Source organism: Acomys minous, assembly GCF_964271855.1.
Source record: "Acomys minous genome assembly, chromosome: 11".
In the NCBI taxonomy this organism is placed as follows: domain Eukaryota; kingdom Metazoa; phylum Chordata; class Mammalia; order Rodentia; family Muridae; genus Acomys; species Acomys minous.
Window position 1 is genome coordinate 18627795 of NC_140492.1, and position 14691 is coordinate 18642485.

Consider the following 14691-nt stretch of genomic DNA (forward strand, 5'->3'; position numbering starts at 1 on the left):
AGCATCCAGGCATAGTGATCTCAGCAGTGTGGTGGCCAGGACAAGAAATCTCTGGGACAGGATGGCTAGCCAGCCTAGCCTACTCAGTGAGTTAGAGACAAGTAAAAGACTCTGTCTCAAAAACACAAGGTAGATTATTTCCGGTAACTAATGGCATCCAATGTTGACCTCTGGTCTCTTCCTCTCTCTATATATATATGTACATACTCACAAACACATGTTCACCCATACACACATAAGCATACACACATTGTATCCATATACACATGCAAACAAAAATAAAAATAAAAATTTAAAGACTCCCTTTGGTTTCCCTGCATTTTTCTTTTGTGTGTTCCACTAGCTCCATCGACTTGGACAAGGCTGGCATTCCCCAGACTCCATTCTTGGCCCGCACATTCTTGGCACTGCACTTCGTCCACATATGATTACAACTAACTAGCTGTAGGAAAACGAGTCTCTAACCTGTAGCTTGGCTCAGCTGTATCCCCAAAGCTTCAGGCATGCATATCTAATTGCTTACTCAACATTTTTACCTGATGTCCTTTGGGAACCCCCAGATTCAGCATGTCCAGGAAAACAAATAAGTTTTTTTTAACTACTTAATTTGTTTATTTTATGTGTATGAGTGTTCTGTCTGCATGTGTGTCTGGTCATCATGTGTGTGCCTGGTGCTGGAGGAGGCCAAAGAGAACAATGGGTATCCTGCTAGTGTGATATATGGCTGTGAACTCACATGTGGGTTCTTGAAATAAAACCCAGGTCCTCTGGAAGCACAGCCAGTGCTCTTTAATTGATGAGCTTCCTTCTCCACCCCAACAATGTGAACTTCAAACAAAGCTTTCTGTCTCAATAGCACCCACCTCTACTCATTAGCCAAGCCAAAAACCCAGAGAGCTTTGGATCTTTGAACTTTCTTTTGCTTAGTCTCTCTTTTAAATATATTTAGAAATCATTTATCTTTTTTCTATGCCTAAAATATTTTACTTTGCTCCACTTGGAAAACCAGAGACATTAACTCAGTTAGAGGAAAAAGTGGGGAAGAGCCTGGGACACATAGGCGCAGGAAACAACTTCCTGAACAGTACACCCACAGCCCAGGCCTTAATGTCAACAATTAATAAATGGGACCTTATGAGGCTGAGAAGCTTCTGTAAGGCAGCAGACACTGTCAAGAGAACAAAGCGACAGCCTACTGACTGGGAAAAGATCTTCACCAACCCTTCATCTGACAAAGGTTTAATATCCAAAATATATAAAGAACTCAAGAAATTAAACACCACAAAACCAAACAACCCAATTGCAAAATGGGGCTTAGAACTAAACAGAGAATTCTCAACAGAGGAATATCAAATGGCTGAGAAACACTTAAAGAAATGCTCATCCTCGTTAGGCATCAGAGAAATGCAAATCAAAACGACACTGAGATTCCATCTTACACCCATCAGAATGGCTAAGATCAAAAACTCAAATGACACCACATGTTGGCGAGGATGTGGAGAGAGAGGAACACTCCTTCACTGCTGGTGGGAATGCAAACTAGTACAACCACTTTGGAAAGCTATCTGGCGTTTTCTCAGAAAAATGGGAATAGGGCTTCCTCAAGACCCAGCTATCCCACTCCTTGGAATATACCCAGAAAATGCTCGAACACACAACAGGGACATATGCTCAACCATGTTCATAGCTGCTTTATACACAATAGCCAGAACATGGAAACAGCCTAAGTGTCCCTCAGTAGAAGAATGGACTAAGAAACTATGGTACATTTACACTATGGAGTATTACTCAGCTATTAAAAACGAGGAATTCCCGAAATTTGTGGACAAATGGATTGACCTAGAAATTATCATAATGAGTGAGTTCACCCAGAAGCAAAAAGAGACAAACGGTATATACTCACTTATATCAAAACACTAGTCCAAGGGATACGTCCCATGAAAAACCTTACTTACCAAGAAAGTGGGTCAGAGGAGAGGACATCCTATTGAGACTTTAGGCGAGAGTAGCATGGAAGAATGGGGAAATAACAGGACCCACAGGGTCCTGGAAACCTACAAGAAGAACTTTATGACAGGCAGATCTGGGTCCTGGGGTCCTCCTCAAACTAAGGCACCAGCCAAGGTGAAATAGGCAGTAAACTTCGAACCCCTACCAAGACCTAGCCGACGAACACGATATTCTCCACTGTTGAGTGGAGAGTGAGATCTGATTCTCACGTGAACTCTGGTGCCCCTTTTCTGACCATGTCCCCTGGATGGGGAGGCCTGGTGGCACTCAGAAGAAGGATAGCAAGTTACCAAGAAGAGACTCAATAATCTTAGAGCATACATAGGGGGAAGAAGTCTCCCTCAATCACAGACATAGGGGAGGGGAGAAGGGGGGAAGTGGGAGGGAGGGAGGAATGGGAGGAAACAGGGGAAGGGCTAACAATCAAGATGTAATATGAATAAATTAATTTAAAAAAAAAATAAAATGTGATGTAAAGTTGTAAAAAAAAAAAAAAATATTTTACTTTGCTTATAATATACTATAATGTCAGAGTTCAGACTTCTTAGAGGCTTCTGATTTTGCTCAACAGTAGCAGATCAGTCACTTAAAACTAAAGAAAAATACCAATGGGAAAATTAAATGGTTATAAAATCAGTATATATGATGACCAAGACACAAAATTACCTGTGTCTATTTTCCTCACCAATGTGTTCTCCAAAAACTACTTAGCGGTTTTCTAAGAATAATGATTTTGATAATGTTTGTAGCTAAATAATTTTCTCATTTTTAAAGAAGTATGACATTTCCTGAATCAAAACAGAACAAAAGATTCTGATGTACAGAACAAAGAGCCCATTGAAAATGAAGTTATTTTGAAGACAATTTAGATGTTCTCCTTGGATGAACACAAAAACAGTATGTACAATATCTCCAGACAGTTTTCAAAACATCTAAGCATTTCATATTACACTATAAAACTTTAGTGCTGGCAGAGCCCCATTCCACTCTTTTTTGACAACCTATCTAGCATTAAAATACAAAACTATGAAAAGCACTCTCTGTTTAATGCTGCTTATTTTGATATCGCCCTCATGCTAAGACCCTCCAATAGGTCTCTGCCACACTTGGTATAAATGTATACACATGGTATAAATGTACACTGCACATCTTGCGCCACATCTACCATCTGTCCTCTCTGTCCTTACTTCTTCAGCTCAGCACTTCTCTTAATGACTCTAGGCACATTGCATCTCTGTTGTTCCCCACTGTTATACACTCATCTCTCAAGAATATATCATTTGAGTATTCCTCCCCTGTCTCCTGCTGGCTCCGTTTGTCAACTCAACTCAAAGCTTTCTCTAAGAGTCCTTCTCCACTGCCAAATCATCCACGAAGCACATCCTCTCATAACATCACTTTTTTTCTTTTCTTTATAGTGATTCATGCTATTTGAATCATCTAAGGAGTATCTGTCCACTCCTGTATGCCTAGACTACCTCATCTTTCTTTAAAGTTGAAGGCACAGTGATTAAATCTCTATCCTAAACCTATAGTCAAGTGTAAGAAATGGTTTCTGGAAAACCCCATCCCATTAAAATAAAAGGATTCTTTGGACCACCTTGCAGAACCAGAGCTGAGACAGTAATCAACCAGACAGGAACTAACTAAAACTGCTTAATTATGCATACCGCTTACCTCTTGTCTCAGTTTTCTATCTACCTAAGCATAAGGCTATGCCTGTAGAAATAAGGTAGAAAACTTTAGAATTCAATGACACAGAACCTAACCTAATCATACATAGATGAGGCTTAAGGTAAAGCAAAACCAGGGGGTGGGGAGAAGGCTGAGTCAGTAAAGTGCTTTCATGCAAGCCTGGTGACTAGAGTTCAGATCTCCAGGAACCCAGTGTTGTTTGAGGTAGAAACAGGTTGTTTCCAGAGTCTTACTGACCAGCTGGACACCATGATGCGCTTCAGGTTCAGTAAGAAGCCCTAGGACCTAGAGGGATGTCTCAGAGCCTAAGGGGGCTTGCAGAAATGCAGAATTAGTCAAAGTTCTGATATAAATTGACTGTGAGCACTTAGCCCTAAATGTAGCATCTTTATACACAACCCCTTGAAAATAATGTATAAGAAAAAAAAACCTCAGTCGACTAAAATGTTAAACCTGTTAGTTTGTTTTTGAGAAACACACACACACACACACACACACACACAGAGTCAGGTGGGTAAGGAAATGAAGAGAATCAGGAAGGATTTGGAAGAGAAGGAAGAATATGATCAAAATACAATGTATGAAAAAATTTCAATAAAAGAATTAAATTTTTAAAAAGATGAAAATATGAAGTTGAAAGAAAAACATTTTTATAAAGTTGAAGGAGAATGATTTAGAGGAGGAAATGGGGATATTATGGTCATATTTCATTATATACATGTGTAAATTTTCAAAGAAAAATTTAAGAATGTTAAGATACAGAGACAGATTATCTCGGGCTTTCCTTATTCCCCTTTAAACATATGCATTGGCTATCTCTGAATTTGAGGTAACATCCATTTACCTCCAGTTAAAGCCATTAAAGTACATTCTTTTTTAAATTACATTACTTTTTAACATATACAGTGATATTATTAAACATGGGTAAAATAAACTAAATACAGCAGGAAGAATCACAAGACAATCAGGAATAATATAAATGTTTCATTCATAGAGATTTGGCTATTTGTATTTGGCAAGCTTGAAGTAAACATCTTCCCTATCTTGTTGGGTCTAAATTTCTGAATGAAGATCAATATCTACCATATCTCATCTCTATTAACTTAAAACATCTATCTTGATCTAAAAACATCTTAACCCCTAACCTACTAAGCTTAATTGAAAGACTACACTATTTGGTCTTCAAACCCACCAGAGACTTGAAAAGGGATAAAACCTAAATACTTGAGTGAACCCGAGTGCAGGTAACAGTTTCCAAAATGAAAAAAAAAAAATGGCTGAGATAGTTTATTGCCTGAACAGTCACCCAACACTCTCTATAATGTTGGAGCATCATCTTCAGCCTCCTAGCCCAATATATCTGGCAGACACATTTGCGAGGTAGGAACTACTGAGGACTTGCTTACCCTGTCTTGGCAGAGTTTGGTCGTCATCTCTGGCTGCATCTAAACTTGCCCATTTTTAGGCAGAATTTTGTCTGTGGCAGAAACGAGGACATTTTTCCGAGTGGCTGGTTTGCCACATTTGAAGACAACTCCATAAGGAGGTTCTTAGATGCTCATCTTCTTCTTTCAGGCAGGCTGGGTGTTGCCAGGAGTTAACGTGTCTTGTCAAAGAATCTTTAGAATAATAAATAAAAACATCCTTAAATGCCATATTCTGTAGGTCTCTGAGGTTTTTGAAGACCTTATTTAACTATTTTACCTCATACATCCATAGAATCATATCTATAAAAGAAGAAGATATCAGAAGATGGAAAGACCTCCCATGTTCCAGGATTGGGAGAATCAACATAGTAAAACTGTCCATCTTACCAAAGGCAATCTATAGATTCAACACAATTCTCATCAAAATTCTAAGACAATTCTTTACAGACCTTGAAAGATCAATTCTCAATTTCATATGGAAAAAAAGAAACCAGAATAGCTAAAACAATCCTGTACAATAAAAGATCTTCTGGAGGAATCTCCATCCCAGTTCTTAAGCTGTACTATAGAGCAACAGTAATAAAACCAGCATGGCTCTGGCATGGAAATAGACTGACTGACCAGTGGAATTAAATAGAAGACCGAGAAATAAAACCACACATCTAGGAGCATTTGATTTTTGACAAAGAAGCCAAACCCATACAATGGAAAAAAGACAGCATCTTCAACAAATGGTGCTGATCTAACTGGATAGCTACTTGTAGAAAAATGCAAATAGACCCATTTTTATCACCATGCACAAAACTAAAGTCCAGATGGATTAAAGACCTGAACTTAAAACCAGACAACCAGTCATTAAAGCCCACCCGTGCTGTAGTGCCACAGCAGCCCTCAGCTCCCACTGGCAATGTCTCCACGAGTGATGAGCTGAACTCGTCCTAGGTTGTATCATTCTGCTTGGGGACATCTGCATTGTGTTAGGCTTTCCCCCACCCTGGTGGTGTAATAATACCTTGACTAAAGCATTTTAAGAAAGAAGGGACTAGATCTGGGTAGGGGTTTGAAGTTTACGACCTGTATTGTCCTTGGCTGGAGCCATAGTTTGAGCAGAACCCGTGGGCCCAAATCTGCCTATTATAATGCTCTTCTCGTAGGATTCTAGGACCCTCTGGATCCTTCTACCCAGATCTAGCCAATGGACAGGACATTCTCCACAGTTGAGTGGAGAGTGGGGTATGACTTTCACACGTACTCTGGTGCCTCATATTTGACCATGTTCCCTGGAGGGGGAGACCTGGTGGCACTCAGAGGAAGGATAGCAGGCTACCAAGAAGAGACTTGATACCCTATGAGCATAGAAAGGGGAAGGAGATCCCCCCTCAGTCACAGTCATAGGGGAGGGGAGTAAGGGGGAAATGGGAGGGAGGGAGGAATGGGAGGATACAAGGGATGGGATAACCATTGAGATGTAATAAGAATAAATTAATAAAATAAAATTTAAAAATTAAAAAAAAAGAAAGAAAGAAAGAAGGGACTTGAAACTCCAAGGTGGTGGTTCCTATCACGCACTGTATCTGATCTACCACACAGAGACCAGGGACCTGACGAGGAGCCACAGACTGCAAGAACTGGAGAAAACTAGGTGAGTGGGGTCCCATGCAGTGCAGACCACAGGCGGGCCTGGCCCCAGGTCAAGCAACTGCCCACAGAGGGTGGAAGACCAGTCCCCACATGCTGGACCTGAACCCCCATGCAAACTGCAGCAGGGCTCTATAACCAGAACTCGGTATATGGGACAGTGAAACACCAGAGCTCCTGGCCTGGAGAAATCTCAGGGAAATGGGTGGATCTGTCTTCAGACACCCCCGCAACCCACCCCACACCAGTCCACAGAAAGCCCCAGGGGCCACAGGGAAGCCCAGGCAGATGTGATTACCCAGCCACAGCTGCTCTGAATGCAACCATACAGGAACCTAGCTACCAGTCACAGAGGTCCATGCCTCCATAAGTGGGCAGATAAAACACAGCCTAGCCAGGGTACATGGCCAGGCAGGGTCTCCCACACTCTTGGGAGAGGCTGGGCAACCCTGAGTGTCAGGACATAAAACTAAACAGCGGCCCCAATGCAGCAGGACTGAACCGCCAAAATTGTACTATCTAAAGGGGTCCAGGCAGGACTACTGGCCACAGCAGTCTGTGCCTGTACAACTGAGCAGATAAAACCTGGCCTAGCCAGGCTCCACAGCCCAGCAGGATCTCCCACAGTCTAGGGAGAGGCTGGACAACCCTGAGGGGTCAGGAAAGAAAACTAAACAGCAGCCCCAATGCAGCTGGGCTGAATAGCCATACTTGGACTATCTAAACAGGATGAGGGCAGGAACCTAACTCCGTGTCTTCACAATTGGGCAGAAAAAAAACCAGCCTAGCCAGGATCCACAGCCTGGCAGGGTCTCCCACACTCTTGGGAAAGGCTGGACAACCCTGAGAGGTCAGGACAGAAAACTAAACAGTGGCCACAACTCAGCAAGACTGAACCACCTCAGTAGTGTGCGCTGAGCAGGACCAGGAAGAAGCCAACCTTTGCTGATCTAGCGAGAAGCCTTAGGGGTAAAGCAAAGTTTCCTGAAGCATAAACCAGGTCATCTGCTGTTCCAGAGAAGAATTCCTTGTTCCCCACAGGCAAGAGCACTCGACCTATAATCACTCACCAACTATCCACTCTCAAAGACCAGTGAAGGACACCAAAAGCTATCTCCCAACATTAGAGACAACAAGATGACTAAAGGCCAGCGTAAGAACACAAACAACAAAAACCAAAACAATTAGGCATCTCCAGAACTCAGCTATCCCAAAGAAAGCAACCCTGAGAACTCAAACAGAATCAAAACATAAGAAAATGACCTCAAATCCTTAGTAATGAACATGATAATGGAAGACACGAATAAAATCTGTAAACAAATGCAGGAAGATGCAACCAAACAGGTGGAAGACATAAAAGAGGCCTATAGAGAGGCATTGGAAGAAATTCAGGAGAATACAAACAAATAGATGAAGGAAATCGGTAAAACAGTTCAAGATCTGAAGATGAAAATGGAAACAATGATAAAAGCACAGATAGGAGAAGGACAAGAACAAGAGACCTTAGAGAAGAAAGCAAGCAACACAGAAGTGAGCTTCTCAAAAAGAATCCAAGAAATGATTAAACAAATCTCGGGACTAGAAGATACCATTGTAGAACTTGAAGCAACCATCAAAGAATGTGCTAAATCTGAAAAATTCCGGACACAAAACATCCAAGAAATCAAGGACACAATAAAAAGATGAAACCTGAGGATAATAGGCATTGAGGAAAGAGAAGATACCCGACTCCAAGGCCCAGAAGATGTCTTCAATGACATGAACTCTGATGTCCCATATTTGACCACTTCTCCATGGTGGGGAGGCCTGGTGACACTCAGAGAAAGGATAAGCAGACTATCAAGATAAGACTTCATAGACAGCCTATGACCATATAGAGGGGGAGGAAGTCCTCCTTGGTCATAAACCTAGGGAAGAAGAATAGGGTGAAAGCAGGAGGAAGGGAGGAATGGGGGGGATACAGTGACATTTAGATGTCATCTGAATAAATTAATTAAATAATAAAATTTTTTAAGTCATAGAAAAACATTTCTCCAATTTAAAGAAGGAGATGCATATGAACACACAAGAGGCCTACAGAACACCAAATAGAATATACCAGAAAAGAAAATCTTCCTGCCACTTAATAGTCAAAACACGAAATATACAGATCAAAGAAAAAATATTAAAAGTGTCAAGAGAAAAGGGCCAAGTAACATATAACAGCAAACATATAATAACCAATCATACTCCACACAAATACACTTAACAACAAATAAGTAAACATCCAACAACCAGCTCAGAATAAACCAGCAGAGCACTAGATAAACCAAATGAGAAGTCTGATTGCTAGAAAGAACTTATCTATTAAAGGAAGCCAGATGGACTACTGGGCACAATGGACCCATGTTGGCACCTGGCACTCATCTGAGAAGCTTCTCTGGTGATCATTCCTCTGGCCATCTTGTCAGGGATGCCAGCAGCCAGACTTTTCTCCTAAACAGTCCAGTAGTGGGGGTTAAAGACAATGAAAATACCAAGGCATCTAGCTTTGCAAAGTCCTTCATTAGCTGCCTCAGCTACTTTGCTTCTGTGTCACTGGTCCCTCGTTTTTCACTTGTACTTGAGGATTTGGTGCATGGTGTAGCACTAACTGCTGTCACCATGAGCAACCCATCTGAAGAAAGAAGTATGAGCGCCATGATGTCAGGTGCTTTTCTCTTGGCTTAGAAGTGCTTTCCCAATCACAAATACCGAAAGTGCCCGACAGCATACAAGGCAATCACCACCAACCACCTAATACCCTGCTATCATGCTGACCCCCAGAGCAATCCTTCAGACATAATTTCAATAGAATAAAAGAACAAATACTTTATCTTTCAGATGAGCTTCTTTCCAGTTTGTATTGCTACTTTGAAGAAAAGATTTTAGAAGTAGTAGCAAGCTACTAATCCCTTTTTTTTTTTTTTTGGCCTGTTTCTCCACATGCACATTCCAACACTATTTGACAAATGTACTTATGATTAATTGGAGCATCTGTGCGTTGCTTTAATATTTGGCTTGAGAAATTATTTTTTTTGGTTAAAAATAAGAGTCATGTTTTGCTTTTGGGATATTTATGTTTCTTCAGATTCTGAGCGATGTGCATGGATTTAAAGGAATTTCTTCAAATTTCTACTTCTGGTAGCACAATTCGGTTGTCATTCCATTCATCGAGCGGTCATCCTTACCCCAAGAAAAACCACATCCACCAGACTCCAACGCTTTAGAGAGTTATGGGTGACTGTTCAGGCAACAAACTGTCTCTGTCATTTCTTTTTTAATTTGGAAGCTGCTAACCTGCACTTCCTTTTTACTCAGGTAATTAATTTTACTCCTTCTCAAGTATCTGATGGGGCTGAAGACCAGATAGTTTAGTTTCACAATTAAACTTAATTGTTTAGGGGTTAGGATGTTTTTAGGTCTAGATAGATGTTTTAAGTTGATAGAAATGACATATGATATTGATTTACATCCAGAATTTTAGACTCACCAAGATAAGAAAATATTTTCTTCAAGGTTGCCAAATACAAATAGCCAAAATACTATGAATGTAACAAGAATATAATTCCTGATTGTTCTGTGGTTCTTCTTGCTGTATGTAGTTTATTTTATATATGTATAATAATATAAGTGTATATGTAAAAAATAATTAACTGTAAGTAAATAAATAAAAAAGGAAAAACATACAACTATTCAACTGTCATATCTTGATTCATTGAAAAAACTCACTCTCTCTTTCACTGTGTGTTTTTTGAAGCTAGGTAGAACCAATGGAAACATGAAGTAGGATTTTCCATGACTAGTTTCACTAATGGCAAACTCTAAATTAAAATGCAAGCACGCTGTTGTGTACAAAGCAATTGACCTATTCTATGAATCCACATAGCCTGTCACCTCTGACCCACAGGCTACAGCCATTGGAGGCAACACGGTGGTTCTCGGACATGAAGCAATGCTTCCACTAATGAGATTTTTTGTTTTTCCTGGCTTGCTTCTTTTAAGAAAATAACTGAATGATTGCCAGTATTCTTTTGTGTTCCACAGACAGTTTTTCACTGTGGAGAGAGTGTCAACAACATGCACTAAACAATTATCATCTTCCTTGATGAGTTTGCTAGATTTGTGTGTTCAGGAAAAGGCAAAGTGTCCTCTAAAGAGCAAATGAATAATTGCTTACAAGAAAGAAAAAAGCCCTTGGCCTGAGGAAGGGAGTTGCCAGCTCCCTCCTCGGCATTGTTTCTCTTGCCAAGTAACCACTACTATGCTGCCCTGTGTTTTTCCACACACAGGATTGAGAGGGAGTGATGTTCTTTGTTCAGACAAACCAACGAGAAAAAAAAATACTAAAAGTACAATGTTAAGGGGCAGCAGATGTGGCCTAATTCACTGTGGCCTAACTGCACCTCAAACAAAGAAACAGAAACCACCTACCTCTGCGTGTATGAACGGCGCCTGGCAGGAATTTCTCATTGAAAGCAAGTTCCCAAGTAGTCAGAAGTACCTTATGCCAAAAATGCAGAGAAAGGCAGGACAGGCTGGAACGTGACCTCATCCCTCCTTGGCACCTCTCCAGCTGAAATGGCCTGAAAATGGCTGCCTAATCCATCTCTTGTGCAGCTCTACACCCGTCAATGCTGTCTAAACTCAGAGTTCTCAGGACATTTTAGATGAAATGCTGGGTTTGGAACAAAACTAAAACTTTATATCTGCTTTTGAAAAATGCTTCCATTTCCAGTAAAATTCTGTGTGTTGGTAAGTAAAACAAAATTAGTTCAACTGTCCCAGGGAAGAAAAAGAAAAGAGATCTAAATTTCAGAGGTGTGTCTCTGCAAGCCCCCATGAGTCATATTGTCACATAGTGTGGTTCTTACTACAGGGGCCACACTAGGCCCATGCTAACTAGAACTCAGAAATGTCACATACTTTATTAGCTCAAGGGCAAAAGACTTCAAGAAAGCAAAGGCTAGATTTAGACAGAATGGCCAGCCTCCAAAAACAAAAAAATATACAAATAAACTAACAAAAACCAATTAAGCCTGTCCTTTATCCTCTGCCTCCCAAATACTAACCCCTGAGCTTGCACTGGCCTGGGTACTACCAAGACCCAACAGAGAAACAGTGGCTGGACCACAAACTCCAGGAAATCTAAAGTAGTTAAGTCTGAAGTGTGGCATGGAAAATGATGTTTTTCAGTGTCCTTTGTAGTCAGACTACTTATTTATCTAAGCCCTCTTTCTTTCTTTCTTTCTTTCTTTCTTTTTATTTCTTTCTTTCTTTCATCAAGTAACTAGTTGATTCTGGAAAACCATAGCTGATTTCTCAAATCAACATGCAATGCTCTATTGAACTTTATTGAATCACTCTATTGAACTTAAGAAGCTTCATCTTCCTTTCAGCCATGAAATACAATTTTAAAATACTCAAAATGCCAGTGGTCTTTTAGGAATTGCCCCTGGGGTAGGAATTAAACTTAGAAAATGGGGATATATTCTCGCGGGCTAATCTATCATGCACTGCAAAGCTGCAAAGCTCTGCCTTAGCAAAGGTTCATGGTGCTCTTTACTTAGCAATGGTTCAGAATGCCAGGCCTTCTGGTGCTCAGGACAGGCCCTCACCACAGTTGCTTCTAGGCACACTGCACCTGCAGAGCTTTAGTCCAGATGTGGATCATGCAGGTGTTTCAACCAATTTCCCCAAATCCCCATTTCCTGGAGGCAGCCCTGGCTCCTTGCTTTCTGTGGACACTTCCTGGGGCTGTGTTGGCACATCCGTTCTCCAGGTAGATGAGGTTCTCTACATTCCAAATCAATGTCCAGGTCTCAAAAATTAGGTTCTCCTCACTCACTTCTTTGCTGAAGTAGCATACAGCTGGTGGAAAAGTATGGCTCAGAAAACGACAGCCAGAGGGCCAAAGCTAGCCTGGTATCTGTTTTACTAAATATGGTTTAGTGAAATGGAAGCGTGCCAGTGCTCACTCACTGGCATGCTTCTGACGGCTTTCACAAACACTGGCAAAGTTGATTCGCCAGAGGGAGTTGATTAGCATCTATCCCACGAAGCCAGAAGTCAAGTCCTATCTGGCTTGCTATGGTTTGCATGTGGTTTGTCAACAAAGTTCATCTGTTAGGAGCCTGGTGCCTAGGGTAGAGGTGTTGGCATGTGATGAGCCCTTAGGTAACGGGGCCCAGTGAGAAGTCAGTCACAGGAGCATGTCCCACAGAAGAATAGGGGCCATTCTTACAGAAGACAAGTTACTTTATGATAAGCCTGACTCTAAAACATTGCCTACCTTCCTGTCTGGTGAAATAATTCCATTTCTATGTTCCAGGGTTAATGCCATGTACCATTAGGCCCTCGCTAGAGACTTAGCAGATGGGGCTTCAAAATTGTGACCTAAAAACATGTTTTTTCTTCAAAAGTAACCCAAGTCAGGTATTTTGTTATAACATGCAAGATTTAGAAATTCATAACTCTTTACAAAAATGTTTGTCAATCTTTGGATAAAAAATATTTTCTAATGAAGAATGCATATGATTTTTGGTTTTGCTACTAAAAAAAATAAAATATCACATATACCTCTAGGATCAGCCCACACTTGAAATGCTGTAAGAATTTTGCAGTTCACCTACTTTTATTTATTTTGATCTTCTGCTTTATGTAACAATATACAAAGACTTTGAAATTCCACTGGTTATTAAAGAAGCAGAATTAAGGCCTAAATGATAGGTGATTCTGGCAATAAAAATAAAACCTACCTAGTGGCCACTCTAGATGACATGCCGTCTGGGACAGGGAAATTTTCACTTGACCCCACTGATGGATGAGGAGCTACAGATGGTCAGTAGCTGCTGAGGAAGGGAGAATTCATTTTCTCCAAGGAGAACCCCCTTGATTATCTAATAGCAAGTGTCAGCCCTAAACACACATAAACACACATAAATACGAGTAACACTAATGGGGCCCAAAAGGGTGTGGGGATGTGGATGTGAGTGTGCGTGAGTGTTTGTATGTGTGTCTGTGTGTGTGTGTGTGTAAATGTGTGTGTGTGTGCCTGTGTGTGTGTTGGTGTCTGTGCATGCTTGTGTGTGTCTCTGAGTGTGTGTGTCTATATATATATGTGTGGAAACAACAATAATTATACAAGAAGGGGTCACGACTCCTAAAGAAAGTGAGAGGGAAGAAAAAAAATTGGTGGAGCAGATATTACGCAAATAAAATGTACCGCTGTGTGAAGTGTTCAACAATAAAATTTTAAAGTCATTATTTATATAACAAATTTATATATAACAAATCACTTTCCACAAATACCTATTAGTGTGTGGGAAAAAATGATATGGAGATTATTTGAATATGCCAATTTGGTGTAATTTTCTATATAATTCATAATTATTAAATATTTTCCTGCCTGCTAAGATGAATCTCAGTTTTATCAGTCTGGATTTGCACTGATGAAACAAAAGGAAACAACTTGTTTTCTTAGTATTCACCAAAATACCTTATTCATATATCTAGAAATAAAATGTGTGTGTGTTTGTGTGTGTGTGATATTAATCCAGGAATACAGAATTTTAGAAAAAAACACAAGTAATTTTTTCAATGTAAATGAGAGTTAGTGTGCTTATTTACTAGTGAGCAAAATCTCATTATTCTTTTCAAGTAGATAGAAATGACTAAAGAAACTCAGATTTGATGTCTAGAGAATACAGACTTTGACTGTCAACTCATTGATCTTAAAGGACCAATGCGCCCTCTTGTGGTAGACTGCAGCTACTGTCTTTTCCATAACAGTAACTTAGTTTAGTAGGGACCCATTTTATACAAGTTGTTTTACAAGACACCAATCTATCTTACATCTTGTCTGTGGTGGATTTTTATGGACTAGCAGTTAATAAAATGTAGT

At 40.3% G+C, this 14691-nt stretch overlaps 1 long non-coding RNA gene across 1 annotated transcript in view; it reads right to left on the bottom strand.

Moving 5' to 3' along the window:
- The window catches only part of LOC311609025, a 73571-nt gene that overhangs the window by 12272 nt on the left and 46608 nt on the right, over positions 1-14691 (bottom strand). The window contains exon 2 of the long non-coding RNA XR_014783236.1: positions 5112-5324. This is a non-coding gene — a long non-coding RNA (uncharacterized lncRNA). The remainder of the gene's footprint in view (positions 1-5111; positions 5325-14691) is intronic.